This window comes from Ctenocephalides felis, unplaced genomic scaffold (assembly GCF_003426905.1).
Source record: "Ctenocephalides felis isolate EL2017-DRISC unplaced genomic scaffold, ASM342690v1 CF-g0.4_SCAFFOLD_03572, whole genome shotgun sequence".
NCBI lineage: Eukaryota > Metazoa > Arthropoda > Insecta > Siphonaptera > Pulicidae > Ctenocephalides > Ctenocephalides felis.
The window spans coordinates 8,483,493-8,499,615 of NW_020539726.1; the positions used below are offsets into that span (position 1 = coordinate 8,483,493).

At 27.4% G+C, this 16,123-nt stretch overlaps 1 long non-coding RNA gene across 1 annotated transcript in view; it reads right to left on the minus strand.

The window, feature by feature from the left end:
- The window catches only part of LOC113388009, a 74,929-nt gene extending 59,303 nt beyond the window's left edge, over nucleotides 1-15,626 (minus strand). Inside the window, exon 1 of the long non-coding RNA XR_003368184.1 lies at nucleotides 15,606-15,626. This is a non-coding gene — a long non-coding RNA (uncharacterized LOC113388009). The remainder of the gene's footprint in view (nucleotides 1-15,605) is intronic.
- Nucleotides 15,627-16,123: the final 497 nt, after the last annotated feature.

Sequence of the window (16,123 nt, forward strand, 5' to 3'; positions counted from 1 at the left end):
TCTAAATCGTTTAAAATATTTGTTAAAATAACTAAACTGTAATTAATTTGTTCTAAACTATCTTTAGCTATAAAATATTCATTATGACTAAAACTCTCAAGTCTAAAAGACTTCAATTTCTTATTTAATATTACATCATTTTCTCTAATATTAATAATTGTTTCATTAAAATATTCAATTAACTTATTATTTAATGTCATTTGTTTATTCAATGTTTTTGCATAAAATTCATCGTTAGTTTCTAATATACGTATAGCGTTATCGTACTTTTGGGCATCTTGTGCATATAAATTCCCTGTAATTTCCTTAATTATGCTACCTAGTCCGTTAATAAGTCCTTTTTTAATTCTTCTAACCGGTCTAATAATATTATATTTATCTTTAATAACATTAATCATAGTATTTGTCAAAGAAATGTATGAATCTAATCTTCTCAAATAATCGTTATGTTTATTATTTAAAATAGATAAAAGTGTATCAAAGTCTGTAACCAAATTAGTAATCTGTTGTTTAATCAAATCTGTATTAACGTAATGAAAAAAAATATGTTATTTTTCGATTAACTTTGCATTTCCTAATTCAAAAGGTAAGATTCCAGTTGTATTTAATTCTTGAAGAAAAATTTGATCACTGTTTGCTGCTAGTACTAGGTGTAATATCATTAGTTGAAACAACAACATCTTGTTCACGTGGGATGTGCTGAGTGTTAGTTTTTGATCGTCTGAGTTCTTGTTTATGTAATGTAATGTTCTTGTCAGTAAGTATTGTGTTTCCTAGGTCTTTTTGCACTTGTATCGGTTTGAAACGTGAGGCTGTTTTATCTCGCGGATTTGATTTTAAATATGCACGTGTATTTTCGTTGTAATGTAATGGATCTTGTCTTGTTTCGTTATGTTTCGATATTGTTTTTTCTTTATTAACTTCCCGTAGGGTAAGTTATAGTAATCGTCCAAAAATCGGAATCAAAAATTTTTACATTTCTCGACGTTTTGAAGGTTTTTGAACATTTTGGCATACCTCAGAAAAAATGGATGTGTGTGTGTGTGTGTGTGTGTGTGTTTTGTATGTCCGCGTTTTTTCGTCCACGTTTTCGGGCGCACGGATCAACCGATTTAAATGGTTTAAAAAACATTCGATTTCTATTGATAGGGAGATGTGCTGATTAGTTTTTGGCAAAGGCAGGTCCAGCCGTTACGGAGATATGGAGCAAAGAGTGCAAAAAATAGAAAGCGAATTTTTGAGAGAACGGATCAACCGATTTGAATGGTTTAAAAAACATTCGATTCCTATTGATAGGGAGATGTGCTGATTAGTTTTTGGCAAAGGTAGGCCCAGAGGTTTCGGAGTTACAGAGCTAAATTTAAAAAAAATGGCTGTTTTTGAGAGAACTAAGCGTCCGATTTAAATGATTCAAAGAACTTTCTGCTTTTTTCAACAAAACAATTGATTTTGGAAAAAAAAATTTTTGTTTCTAATTTTTTTTCAAAAAAATTTTTTTGTAATTTTGGACTAAAAATTCAAAAAATCACCCAAGCTAAGCACAGTCTAAGCGCCACTCTGGTAGAAATGTTTACGCAAGTGCGTTTAGACTGTTTGTGTACTGGAGCATTTTTCCAATTTTGTGAAAATTATTGAAAAATGTGAAAATGCCGCCAAACTGAGCACAGTATAAGTGAAAATGTCGCACAGAATTATTTGCAAATGCGTTTAGACTGTGACTATGCGGGAGCACTTTTTCAATTTTGTGTAAATTTGGCAACTATTTTTTTTTGGAATTTGATTCGAAATGAAATGACGATTGTTAATGTTCTGGAGATCATAAATTGATTTATTTATAATTAACTTTCCATAGGGTAAGTAATCGCAAAAAAATCGAAAATGAAAATTTTTATATATCTTCACGTTTCAGAGGTTTCTGAATATGTTGGCATACCTTGGAGAAAATTGATGTATGTGTGTGTGTATGTGTGTATGTGCGTGCATGTGTGTGTGTTCGGATACAAATTTTCGTCGACGATTTCGGGAACACGGATAAAGCAATTTGAATAATTCAAAAAACATTCTAGCCGTTCCGAAGATATGGGGCAAAAAGGGCCAAAAACGGTAACTTAGTTTTTAAGAGAACGGAGCGTTCGATTTGTATAGTTCAAAAAACATTTTACTTGTATTAACAAGATGAAGATTTGATCAAATTTTCATGAAGATAGGACTAGCGGTTTCGGAGATCTAGTAAAAAAACTAAAAAAAAACAACATTTGGCGGTCAACAATAATCATTAGACATTAGACATATGCATATCAAATTATCAGATATTTTATTGAGATTTTTACAATAAGTATAAGTTTTGTTTACATTCCTATGGGTTCCGTACCATTGTTTTTCTGTTAGACAGCGACGCGGCGCTTACGCGCTTTATATTTTGTCTCTATGCAGTTAAAGCAGTACGATTGCTTTGAAAAAAAGTTCAGATCTTCCAAAATATATCAAAATGAAGATAAAATTTTTTTCAAAAAAAAATTTTTATAAAAAAAATTGTTTAAAAATTTTTTTTTAAAAAAAAATTTATTTTCAAAAAAAGTAATTTTTTGTCCAATTTAAAATTTCTAAAAAATCTTATTTTTTCGAAATAAAATTTTTTCAAAAATGTTAATCGTTTTTAAAAAAATAATAATTTTTGGTACGGGAAGTTCCAGCAATTTGCCTCAAGGCACGATGCCTTAATTGCCTTAAGACAGAATTCCACTTACAGCTAGTTGTTGTAATTGTTTTCGAAAATTTTTTCATACATCAACTTTGTTCGTTGTTTGTGGTTTTCTAAATAATTTGTAAGAATTTCTGTTTCTATGTCTCTGTCAAAAGGAGATCTCGTAGAGAGATGACCTGAAATAATGTCATATGGTTTTAATTTTGTTACTGAATGTATAGAACTATTATAACCGTTAATAGCATAAGGGATAATGTCAAGAATGCTAAGATTATTATTTTCGCGTTTGAGAATACGTATATGTTCTAGAATAGTAGAATGAAATCGTTCAATAGGTCCATTTGAATTTGGATGTAAAGGAGTTATGTAGTGGATATTAATTTTATGCATTTTCAAATATTCTTGTAAGGCTGAAGATTTGATGATTAGAACAATCTTCGTGAATTGTTTTTACTATTAATTTTGTTTATTTACATCAATGATATCTTTTTTTTAAAATCTTTACATATATCTGATTTAAATGTTGAATAAGTGGAAATAGAAGTTAAAATGTTTGTAATGTCAGCAATATATTCCCTATCGTTGACATACAACTTAAAAGACTTATTACTAGTACTAAATTGTTTAAAATATTTTCATTAATTTATTCTCTATATTATGGTAACAATTGCTATTACCTACTATATTTTAATAATTAAACATATTGTTTGAGTTAATTGGATACCATATGCCTTGATACCAATTTCTCTCAATTTGCGATAATAAAACATTCAATTGATATTTATATATGATAAAAATATAATTAATCAAATTTATGTTAAAATGATATTAAATATTTTTGTAGCTTAAGTTTGAGATCAAAATTGACAAGTAATCTTATAATTCCATTATCATAATAATTTATGTTTTATAACAATATTAAATATTCAAGATTCAAAATATAATATCAAAATATAATAATAAATGTAATGGATGAATAGCAACGTAATCATGTTCATTGACTTCGTTATCTAATTCATTACGCAATATTAAAAATTATTTAATTTATTTGTATTAATTAACGTAATAAAATATAATATTTTCAAATTCATTCAAAGTACTATTAAAATTAACTAAAGTTTGTCAGTTTTTATTGTATCGTGAAACCTTAGGCGTGATTCGAGAGTCATCAATTTATTCCTACCGGTGAAAATTCAATGAATCATTTTTTCCTATACTTATAATTTCTGAAATTTGAAATCATATTATGCGATTTATTTGGAGAAACAACATTCGGTGAAAATAATGTATTGCATTTAGGCACTATTCGATCTGACTTGTACTTTACTTTTTGACGGTAAATGTTTGGGTATCTATAAAATTTGGTGTGGACAGGTATAGTGGCATTTTTCTCTTCAAAATTTGTGTAGTCTGTCTGTATTAAATTTTCAGTATGTGGGAAATCTACGTGTGAATCAGGTTTGTTCGTGGAAAAATTATAAGATTCAGTTTCTAAAGGTTTAGTGTATGTTAAGTTAATTTCATTTTCTGTTAGGTTATGAATTTCAACTATGGCTTCATTATTTTTTGCTAATGTTACGGTATCTGGAATGAAACAATTAGGAAAATTTTGCTTTGTAATTAGAATTTCACTTTCTTTAATGTTAACTGGGACTTTACATTTTTGAATGCATCTTTCTGGTATCTGTTGACTAAAAAGTATTTTTTTTGGACTTTTCAAATAATGTAAATTTAAATTAGTATTAGGTAATACTAGCAATTCATTATTTAAGTCAATGAGCGCCTTCAATTTTTTTAGATTATCAATTCCTAACAGTCCATCGAAAGTTTCGTGAAATTTGAACAGATGGAATGAAAGATTTTCATTATTTTGGAATTCATTGAAGCTTGGGATGTTGCATGCAAAATTTTCTGTTTGGGTTGATAGAGCTGTTTTTATTGTACAGGGGTCAGAATAAATGAAACTTTTGAAATATCTATTAGCAATCTCTCGGCAAATAAATGATTTCGTTGAACCTGAATCAATTAAAATTTTTAGGTCTGGATTACTTATTTGAATATAAGGAAGAGAATAATTTTGGAAACTGTGAAATTCAACTATGTTTGATTTTGTAGTTGTTCGTCCGTTTGAAAATCCACATGTGGTTCGTCAGAGTATGAATCTTGTTCTGAATCAATGTTTTCTAAATTGTAGAGTCTGTTATGTCGTTGTTTGTTATTTGCGGAATTAATAGTTGATACACCACTCATAGGTGTCCAGTCAGAACCTTTTGTTGTATTGTTCGTTTGATTTGGAAATGGGGAATTTTGTTGGTTGGGTCTTAATGGTTGTTGAGTCATTTGGTTTGCTTGAAAGTTATTTGATTGGAAGCTATTTGGTTGGAAGTTATTTGTTTGGAAATTATTTGGTTGGGACATTTGTGGATTATAAAAATGTGGTTGGAAATGATGTTGTCTCTTATAATTTGGAATTGCCGTATTTGAATTTCTAGGAAGTGCAAAATTGGAGCCGTTTTTCTGATAACTTTGTGGTTTACTATTTCTTTTACTATTATATCTAAAGTGGTCTGAGTCATCTCTAACACTACTAACATAGTCGTCCTTTTCTATAATCATTAAAGCTTCTTCTAATGATGAAACGTTACGATTTCTGAGAAGTGAACTGTATGGCTGTTTAACGTGTGCTATGAATACGGCCAAGGCACTTTTTTGGAAGTTGTTGCATCTATCTAGGATGATTTCTTTGTTTGTAAGGTGTAAGTATATATAATTATTATAAATTGTAATCAAATTTTGAAATCTTTCATAGAACTGATAAACGGTTTCATTTGGTAATTGTCTCATATGATGGAGATCAAAAGTTAAAGATATGTCATCTCTACGGTCTGAAAATTTTGATATTAGTACCCTAACTATATCATCTATTTCTCTAGCATTGGCAATTTCTATAGCATATTTAGCATTGTCATATAGTTTCGAAAAAACTGCGCTCCTAATAATTTCGTTTTGTATACATGTCGGATTACTACTGTCATGATATCTATTCTTGATTTCCCTAACTCTTGAAATAAATGAATTTAGTTCTGCGGGGTTACCGCCAAAACTTGGAATAGTGTCGATCAATATATGATCAAATTTGGGGATGTTTTGAAGGGACATATTTGCTAATGAGTTTGCTAAGTTCTCTATAAAATCAATACCAATTTCCATGAACTAATTCGCGTACGTGGAATTATTTTAATGGAATGCAAAAATAAGATAAACTTGTATATATATTTTTAATCAATTAATTAATTAAGAAAATTTAAACGGTAAAAATTGCTTTTCTTATCTCCAGCGATTGGAGGATAAGGGAGGATGGCAATTTTACTATCAATTACAACTTTCCACTCACCAGTTCCAAATGTTTCGGCGAATTTCTTCTTCGCACCTTTTTCACACAATATATTTTTTTCACTTGAATATTAATTACTATGTTGCTCTTTTGCACACTATGAATTACAATCACCTTTGAATTGATTGGAAATCCTGCGATAGGCCTTTCCGAATTCAATCCTATTGATTTTTCTATCACTTTTACTAATTATTGGTTCCGAATTCTAAATGATTGAGATCAACGGATATCTGCGATAGATGATCCTGAATTGATCCTACCGACTGCGCCAATTTTATACTCGTTATTCGAGAATAAAATAAAAAAACTTTATTTCTTAAAATTACAATAAAATAACTGAATTTTACAATATAATGATATAATGAATTATAATTATATAACTGGACTGGTGTAAATACTGGCAAAGATTATCCTCATCGAATGTAGAGATCTTGCTACTTATATAGTTAAAAATATGCTTTATCAGCAAGGAGGATCTTGTGGCTAGATATAAGCTATGTCAGCGGGATGGATCCCGTAACTCATTATAAGCTTTCAGTCGGCTCCAATAAAGTCAAAAGTATTTTTTTTCGTTCGATTTCCTTTCATAATAATTGCTAAAAAAGGTTTCACAAATATTTCTCATTACCTTTGTTTAAAAAAATATGTTTTGTTATATAATGATAATTGATATTCACAAGCTTTGTTTAAATGATTGTTGTGTTGTGTTACATATTTCTGACAAAATCATCATCACCGACAATAAAATCGTCGTTGACAATAAAAATTATTTTGATGTTCTACCTATTGTTCTTAACATATTCTAATGCCTGTCACAACCGTGACCCGGGGGCTGTGGACAATTCTCAGAATCAATTTGCTTTAATGGTTCAAAGTGTCATTACAAAAGAATTATTTTAGTGTATAAAATTTTGAACGCATAATATTTAAATATAAAACTTAAATTTAATTATCAAGCTTACGTGAAAAACAATACAATATATAATTTTCACTTAAGCACAAATATTAACAATATTAAAATTTCGTTTAAAGGTCTCTAATTCTCTAAACGATTGAACTATAGATATTAGAATTATAAAATAAGGTTTTAATTTAATATTTGAAAAGCGATTTAAAATTTTATTTTTAATAAATTTAGAAGTAAAAAAATTAACTATGATACATATACTATAATAAATTGAACTATTGATCTATTGGAATATTGAAAAGAAATTTTAAATCAATATTTGAAAAGCGGTGCAAAATCAACTTAATTTTTACTATGTTTTTTGTTTGCGACTATGGTATTGGTATTTTGCCTTTAGGCAAGTTACATGAACTTCCCGATATGCGTAAATAATCGACTTAATCAATAAAAAATAAAATAATTTATGAGTGATTGAAAGTATTCCGAGTGGATTTATTACACACTAGCTGTACCCGTTCACGCTTTACCGTGATTGAGTTTAAATTAAAAAGTTTAACAAAGATGTGTATTTGTTATATTAGTTTAACGTTACTACTATCTATTCAACAACTTACCTATTCAACAATTTGTCTACGAATTTACCTATAAACTTGTTAATCAATCTACCATTTTACTGACTTACCAATTTACCTGTCAACCTATCAACCCGTTTCACATGTCTGCCAATTTACAAATTGTAAATTTAGATTTCAGTGTCCATATCTTATCATCAATATATAAAAAAAATAGACTAAACTTTTTTTCATTTAGCGGAATTGACGTTAAAAATATGGTGATATGTTTTATAGTTTTTGATATTTGCTCTATAATAATAAGTGCAATAAAAAATATAATATCAACGAGCAATCCACAAAAAACTAAAATACGAAAAATGCAATGTAATTTGTAATTTAACTGTTTTTAAATTAAATGTTTGCTTGATAGATATCACTGGTGTACAATTTTTTTTTTTAATATAATTTCATAGTTTTATAAAAATTTACAAATCAATTAAACTTTCACCCAAAGACAACAATTTATTCAAATATCTAATATCCAACTAAATTATGAATTAGCAATAGATTTACTTCGAGTAATTGTGTCAGTTGTCTAAATTAAAGAAAACAAATAACTTTGTAACTAGGAAACAAATTGAACCCAAAAAGTTTGTAATGAAAACATGGAAATAAAGTCAAATGCAATATAAATTTGTGCACATCACAAATTCATATTTCATTTCATTCATATTACATTTGTATTCATCACACTAATATCTAAAAAAACTCGTTAAATTCTGATTGCTCCTATTATACACTTCTTTATAAAATACTTATTAATTTGTTAAACAACATACTTTTATTGTAACAACACTCATACGTATCATTGTTAAACAAAATGCTTATATGATAAAAATATTAAAAAATTTACTTATCAATTCGTTTAAAAAAACGTTCTTATAATATAAAATACTTATAAATTTATTAAAAAGTGTTATTAATTAATTTTGAAGGTTTTAGGGTTCAATTAAATCTAAACATTACGATTTCCAATTGATATCTCTGAAATACATTTAAATTATCTGTAAATATAATGCACATACACGCGCTTGTGTGTCTTAAAATTGTAGCTTAAAATTAGGTTTGATTTGATTCAGAATGGCTTCGAGAAACATAAAATTAACGAATCAGATTATTTGGCGAAAACAAACTTCTGCTCCTAGAAGTTAGTATATAACAAATGAATTATTCCTAATTTTTCAAATGACACAGAATATGACTTTCTGAAGAATTATTAAAAGTACAGAAGTATAAAGCAGCAATTTATTTATATCAAGGAATATATATTCATGTAAATACAAAATGAAAATGTATATTTGCAATATGTATATTCCAGCGGTGCAGATAGGAATAAATGAATATATTTATCTTTACCTACATTCTTTTTGGTTACACGTATACCTTTGCGTATTATACAGGAGCTCATATTTGATAGTCGAGTAACCCCAATACCTTGGGCCCCCTTCTTTTCTATATAGTGCAATGCTGTGTTATGTCGAGAGTCGCCTCTGATGGTAACATATATTGAATAAGCCGATCCATCAAGACCCATCCTAGTTATACGAGATGGAAAAACACAAAACATCCTTTATTAATAGCAGTTGACCCTGGGCCAGGTCGGCTGCCTTTGCGAATTTTGTGGTGGGCACTATCGTATTACAAAGTGGACATGAAATGCCAAACAGAAACTATTTCGTTGGTTACTTATATGATAAAATACTCGTGTTGCGTTTACCAATGATATGAGGTGAATTATGGACCATTGTAAGCCTATAAAAATTTTGTTATATAAGTCGGTTGTGCCAGGTTATATGGTAGTTATTGTTTGTCATAACTGCTAAACTATACTGAAACTATTTTGAGATATGGTCCATGGAGAAAAATTAAGTATGTTTTTTGAACAAGTTTCCCTACGTAACGGCACACTACGTAAACTTTTTTGTTCGATTTCTTTCAATAGCAACTATTACTTGTATAGATCACTTTGTTATTTTGCTGTAAGTTGAACATTAGTAATGAGCACATAAGACAAAATACGAAAAAAAAGGAAATGAAAATTCAATACAAGAAAACCAATTTCTTGTTTAAGAAAATTATGTTTTTCTATATATTCGCTTATTATATTTATATTGTGCATATGATTATGTTGTGTTATATTACATATTTCTGTCAATAAAAGTCGATATAAATCATTTTAGTAGTTTGTTTATGAGAAGTAAATACAAAATGTTCACAAATTGAATAAGAGACATAATTTTTTTTTAAAAAATATTAATTACATAGAGTTACAAAAAAAATATTTTAACTCAAAATTGATCGAAAATAACCTAACTGTTATAACTTGCAAAATTTGATTCACACTGCATGTATTCATTTGATCATTTTTCAGATATGATATAGGTTTTATTTGAATTGATATTATAGTTCAATGATATTAAATTTAACTAAATGAACTATCTGAAAATATGAAAAACAAAAGCAAATGATTCTTGAAATGATAAGTGTTATCATTTTTTTATAATTTTAATTTTGAAAAATATTCATAAAAACGTAGTAGTAACGTGGTGAGGTATTTCATTTAACATAAGGCAAAAAGCAATATAATAAATAAACTATTTAAAAAAGACTATTTATCATAGGAAACCGTACATGTTATATAAAATTATTTGTTAGTTATTATTATATTTGGTGGTTGTATAATTGAAAACAATTATATTTCCTGAGTGAAACTATATAATTTCACTTAAAGACGTTAAATTACTTTTTTAAAGTTTTAGCGTAAAAATGAATATAATGCAAATACATTCCTGGTTGTTACTTTTGAAATATTATTTAGAAAATTCCAAGTTGTGAAACGTGTTAATTCTTGCTAAAAAACCATATGTAATTTTTTTGAATAAAATATAAAGAATCATTAATTTACATAGCAATACAGGTACAAAATTTAATTATTAATAACAATTTATTTATTGTATAATTAATTTTCCAATGAATAATCAATATTATTGTTTTTCTGTATTTCCAATTACATTAATTCAATTTATTAATTAATTCAAAAGCAATTATATACTACCATATTCAGTAAAAGTAATTTTGTTTCGGGATTATTGGACATATGTTCATAATATAAATATGATTAATTTATTTCTACTACGTTCAATCCCATAAGCCTTTTAATACAAAAATTAATAAATACATTTATAAACATAAATGTTATTACGCAACTTATAATAGAATTGTATTAAATTTAGTTCTACATTTAATTAATTAATTTAGGAATAAAAATGATATATTGATCATATGCCAAAACATTGAATATTTATTATGTTCACAAAGAAAAAATGTCTCTTTTATTGTCATTGGTTCTATAAAAGTACAATACACATTGATAATTTTGTAGAAAAATAATAATGAGCGTTTTATGATTTCAGTATAATGAAATGTCACATCAATGTTGAGTAATTCGAAGTCACATCATAATGATTAAAATTAAATTTAGGAATAAAAATGATATATTGATCATATGCCAAAACATTGAATATTTAATATGTTCACAAAGAAATAATGTCTCTTTTATTGTCATTGGTTCTATACAAGTACAATATACATTGATAATTTTGTAGAAAAATAATCATGAGCGTTCTATCATTTCAGTATAATGAAATGTCACATCAATGTTGAGTAATTCGAAGTCACATCATAATGATTAAAATTAAATTTACGAATAATATGATATATTATACATACATACATTGCACAACACTGATTATAATACTTTTTATTTCATGCAACAATATTTAATAAAACAGTGATTAAAAATGTATATAATATTATATATATTAATATATAAATTATTAATAAAGATCTATTAAAGAAAATGGATAATTTTAAACTGCTCATCTTTTCGATTTTTGGTTTTTAGTAATAATAAAAATAAAAAATTATTATATTTATTGTACTAATTATATTTTTGAATTTCAGATAAGAACTGTCTTTAGCCATGGGACAAATTACCATGTTGAAAATTCTGCGTTTAGCGATTTTTGCAACAATTCTCAGTGTTGTAGGAAGCACTGGACTAGAAGATCTAATTCACGAATTAGACAGACCAAGTAAGTAGTAAAATATAAATATAAAATTTTCCGTCAAATAAGAAATGTTAAAAAACGTGTCAGCTCTAGAAATAATTTGCAAATCGTTAAAATTAAATATAATGCTATAAAAGGAGTTGTAGATGTATCCAGATGTGTTCATGATATTTGTGTGGGATATGTATTTATTTATACGCCAATCGGCTTTACACAGTAATATATTGAAGCATATATTTTTTATTGAGAGATATACATATAACATTATTTTATTTTATATTTTACCAGAAAAAATACTTTATATATTATAGTTACTTCACAAAGTTTTATATAAGAGTCAGACTTATGTTAAGCAGTAATAGCAGACTTATGTTATAAACTGTCACATTTTGCAGTCAAAATAATATTTTTGTCGAAAACATTCCTAATGGACCGAAAATTTATCATTTATTTTGAGAAACTAACATCGACAGAAAGAACGCACTTAGTACAGAAATGCCCAAATTAAACAAGTCATAATTATGTTTAATTACTAGTTTTAGAATATTCAGCAAATAAAAGACTTGTTTATGTTGTAGATTGTTTAAATGACATTCCAAACATTTCTGAGATTATTTAACTAAAAATTATTAAAATAACATTTTATATTGTTGCAAAATACCAACCATGTAATGCAACCAGTATTACATGCAGTGAAATTACTCAAGTACCAATTCTATTAGTGCATTTTAAAAAATATATGAATCTAATATACTAAAAAACTAATCACAGCTGCAAAAATTTTATGAGAAAATTTGATAATTTTTTTCTCAGATTATATTAAATGTATGCTATAAACATATAATAAGAAAAACAAATCCTATTCATTCAGTAAAATTGAATGACAATTGTTTAATTGCCTTGAAAGTAAAAATTGCAAGACAAATTGTTTAATAGTAAATGAAAAGCTTTCGTCAAGAATTATAAAAGTGTAAACTAAGTTGTCCTATCAGGCGAATAAAAGTAAAATTTACACATTCAAGCCTTAATCTTCAAAAGCAATAAAAAATAACAAAAAACAAATATTTTTTTTGAATATCTTCAGAATTTCCTAAATTCTAAAACTACTTATTTCCAGCTCAGATTAATGTTTGCCTGCCGGTTTGGAAAAAAACGATTTCAAAACGTTATATTTAAAATATAGTTCATCTTTATTGATTCCATATTAAAAATGTGAGCTTATTTATTCAAAAGACTAACACAATTGCTCAAATTTTATAATAGCAAAATAATATACCCAAAGAGGAGGTCGGTCATTTAAAATTGGCAGAAGAGTGCAAACCAAACGTTTTAGCCAAAAAACATGAACCAATTTTAAAACTATTAAAACCATTCAAAAGTGTTGATTAGTTTTTATAAAGATCAGGCGGGCTGTTTCTTAGTTGAGAAATATCGTTCTACATTCACATAATATAGTAGCGGCATTCTCTATACACACATCCTTAGATATTAAGGATCTGGGATAAGAGGTTTAATTATAAAAATTAATTACTATTTCATACAGTTTATTTTTCTTACAACCACAAATTTAATTGCATATTATAGGCTACCCGTGTATTAGTGATTATAGCTATGAGATTTCAACCCGTAGTTTCAAGTTCGGTCTACGCACTACGAACAATTTGATAACAACAGTTTTTATTTAGAATATAGCAATATGCTTTCATAAAAAATGGTCATTCGGATTATTGAATAAAACAAGTACAAAATTCACGGTTAAAATTATGCAAAGCAATAAAACGTTCAATATTAAGATTGAATCATAGATCAAATATAAGTTTTTCAAATAGTTGTAAAGAATTCGCAAAAGAGGGAAAATCAAGAGGTATTTCATATGATTTTGAACATTCTCTAGAAATCATTTCATAAATATTTATATTATATACTTATATATTCTTATGATTTTTGTCAATAATACTGTAAGAACCAAACAACAGAATCAATACAAATGAGATGTAATAAACAAACCACTGTTTATCTATTTGTGGTTCAGGAAAATACTCAGCTAATTCGTAATTATAAAACTACGTTTTTTGCTATTTCAAAAAAAAATTGGCACCTTATTTTTTTTTCCCCAATTTCGAGGTAGGAAGGCAAAGCCTGGTAGCAAATAGATTCACTTTTTTATTTTTTTAATTATAAATGATTTCGCAAAACAATATATAGCTATACTATATTTAGTCAACGCGATGCAGTTTAATTACTAGGATATACAACAATAGTAAAAATAATAATCTAAATATAAACAATTCACTAATCGACACTCACACCTACCATGAATCTTGCTTCAGTAGGTATTTCTGTTTAATTTATTGTAATCAGACTCATTAATAAAATACCATCATTACAAATAACTAAAATACAGAAATAAGTATCCTATGGGTACATTTTGGCGGTTATTTATCTCGTGGTAGCCAAGTTGTCCGATTTAAGGCATTAGCAAGTAACAAATATTTGTGTTAGAAAATTTCTAACATTGCTTATTATTACGATATTGTAGATGGACCTTTATACCTGAGGACCTTTAAGGCCCGTTTAAAAAAGGGTAATATTTTTAGAATTTTCTATCTAATCATGGGTAAATTTCTACAAACCGTGACACCAGTAACATGTGCTTAGAAACTTTCAATTCGGAATCCCATTGTTAGCGGAAAGTAGCGTAATCTATTTTCAATTAATTCAGTTCAAATCGTCGGAATTTTCCCACAGCTAGTAGAGTTGAGAGAGAAGTAGCAAATAATCCGACATAGCATGCTTTTATCAACTTTAGTGGGTTTAGGTACTTATTTTGTGCAATTTTTTTTTATAATTTTATTTGAACAGCGATCAGAACTATGGGTTCTATGAGCTGTTGTGATTAAGATCTTACAAACTACGTTTGTTTTATTACAGATGGAAACCCAAACAGTTGTCACATCTCTGTATGATAAATTTTTATTACAATCTATGTAATAGGGCAAGTATGGTGCAACAATGCCGGGTAAGGGCTGTTTTCACTTGGAAACATATTGCTATCTATATTTCCAAGTGAAAATCGTTGTCACTGCTGTCTGACAACAGGCTGCTCGAAGTAGGTATCGAACCCGGGACCCTTGAAACAAGTCCCGTCGCTCTTAACCGCTTACCTACGCGCGAGCCCATTTTATACAATGGAATACGAAAACATAATTTACCGATACAAGCAAATAATAGAAAAAATATTAGTGCACTATAAGCAATAATTGTCATTGCAGCTATAGAGTACTGATTTTGAGAGAGGTTCCAAAAATAAAAAGATGGAGTATGTTTGTTCGAACAAGTTTCCAATATTGCTTCGAGTCATGTATTCATTTAGATTTCTTTTTAATAATAACTGGTACTTGTTGGATTACTTTGATTGATATTTTCTACAAGTTGAGCATTAGTTGGTAATCATTAGCAATTAGTTTTTTCGTAGATAATTTAGCTCAATCATAATGATGATTTGTCTCCAAAAATGTGCGTTGTGTACGGTTGTGACACTTGTCATTTTTAGGTTAAGATTAAACAGATAAAAGAAAAATTTGTTTAGCTTTATAGAGTTTATAACTATTGTTCTTTAACCTGTTTTTATGTAATTTCTCGGCATCATCCAGTATTAGAGACCAACATATGCTAACAGCAAAGGATTGGTAACACTATGGTACCCATTGGCAACACTGTTTCCGTACAAATGTTAGATTTGCGAATTACTATTGTCTATAAACACCTAGTTCCGAAATATAACACCATCACAAACAATTAAATTCTTTCTCTTATTTGTATAAAATTTAATACAATTTATTATATTTTTATATTATGCTTATATTAGTGACAAAAATTACTAATAAAATATTTGAATTTTTAAAATAAAACTAACCTGTTTTGCCCAATCTTTTAACATCACATTTAGTGAAAGACGAATATACTCGTTGGTACTCGATTCTGAGTTGATTAGTTTACGAATACCTCACTTGTTGTCTCTAAAAAATATAATAACATTAGTTTAGTAAAAGTATATGATTCTAATAAATATCTATTGTAATTAATGTTTATTTTGTAAAGCTCGACTGAAGAAAAACAAATATGCTTAACAGATGTACTTTGACATGTAATGAATATAGCAAATACGAGTATGTACATACAGTTAAAAACAATGCTATGAAATTCAATCCTAGGATAATATCAATATTCATATGATTATATCAATAATAAAATTTAAAAAAAGACGTGGATAATTGATCTAGCGGAGTCAAAAATATAGTAATTGATAGATAATAACTCATAAATTGAGAATCTAACTTGAATTTGTTTTCTTACTTTTAATTTGAGAACTATAAACTATATTTGTCTATGAATAAATAAATAATACCATGAATGTAATAAAATAATTGATTT